Source organism: Nematolebias whitei, chromosome 5 (genome assembly GCF_014905685.2).
Source record: "Nematolebias whitei isolate Nwh7 chromosome 5, NemWhi1, whole genome shotgun sequence".
Classification (NCBI taxonomy): domain Eukaryota; kingdom Metazoa; phylum Chordata; class Actinopteri; order Cyprinodontiformes; family Rivulidae; genus Nematolebias; species Nematolebias whitei.
In genome coordinates, this window is record NC_056502.1 from 32,074,706 (window position 1) to 32,076,218 (window position 1,513).

Here is a 1,513-nt window from a genome sequence, read left to right on the forward strand (position 1 = left end):
TCAGCAGCTGAGGGAGAAGTTGAGGGGGGGGCGCAGATCAGCGGTTTTGGCTTGTTTACGTCGGGTCCTCGCCTCCTCCGGCCGGAGAAAGTGCAGCTGGGACGAACAGCCGGAATCCAGGATCCGCCGGACACAGCAGGGTCGTTGGTACGATCCGATGGGGCAGCAGATGGTACAGCTGTTGGACCCGGGTTGGTTTCGGTTTGCTGGATACGGTTGGAAACACCGCAGCTGGGCGCGCGCTCGCTGCACGCCTCCGACCCGATGTTCTGCAGCAGGCAGGACTCCGCGAAGCATCCAGGTGTTGAAACCTCATTCCGGTGGACAGCTGTAGCTGAGGAACGAGCGAGACTAGCTTTGAGCCTCACGAGGCGGCCAGCACGTCTCCCACGGCGACGAGAGCGATGTTTTCGTGCAGGCACGAAAGCCGCGCGCTGGAGATACCCAGGTACGTTCCCAAACAGCGGAGGTGGGGGCCCAGAACCCCGATCAAAATGTTCATAGGAGGCGAGATAAGTGGTGGAAAATTGTAGATTGAGCAGTTGCTGGCGATCATACACCAGTAGTGAGCTGATCTTATTGAAGAAAAATGATAAAAATATCAAAAAAACAAACAGAGTGGACAGAGGTGAACGGCAAGCCACCAGCTCGGGCACCATCTTGGAAACAAAGTGACCAGTAACAGATTGGTTCTGGACGGGTTTTTGATGATCCAGTAGTTCCTGCCAGAAACAAACAAAAAACACTAACATTTAGTCTGAGGAGGAGAAACAACTCCATATCTGTCAGAAGTTCTAAAGATTTAATAAACTTCTCAAATAATATTCAAATAATATCTACATTCAACACTTGCTCTTGTCAGGGGCGGATGTCTCCTCCTCTCCCTCTCCACTTTGCCTTTGCTCTGTCTGTCTGTGAAACTGCTTTAGAGCCTCTCTTCTACAAATCTTACAAATCATAATTATGGACTTGTTTTGATCAGTTGGTCCCTCAACACAATTGATAACATTTCTTTGAAGAGAAGACATGCTTTAGTCGAGCTAATTTGCCCTGTTGGCACCCACACAGCTAGATATCTCATCGACTTGAAGACTTGATGACGTGTCTATCTCTGCTGTCATCTGTGGATTTTAAGGATGCATTTATAATTGGATTTATGGTAACTGGTTCCTGCTTTTTGGATTTGGCTGATTCCTCGTCTATCAACAAACAAAGGAGTCGTCGGCAGCAAATCTGGACCTGGTCAGGCTGCCTGCCTTATATGATGGCTTGGTTTGTGCCTCAAGCGCCCAGACTTTTGGCAGAATGGATCAGATCTTGTGAATTATTCTCAGGCACGTTCCATTGGTATGGTCGTTTAATTTGGACGTTTCTAAAAAGTTCAATCTGGTCCTCTGGACATTCAAAAAAACCCAAAAAAACAAAACAAAGCAAAAAAAAAATGTACAAACGTTTCGTCTCTCATCCGAGAGACTTCCTCAGTCTGAGGTGCTGTATTCAGCTCAGTCTCTTA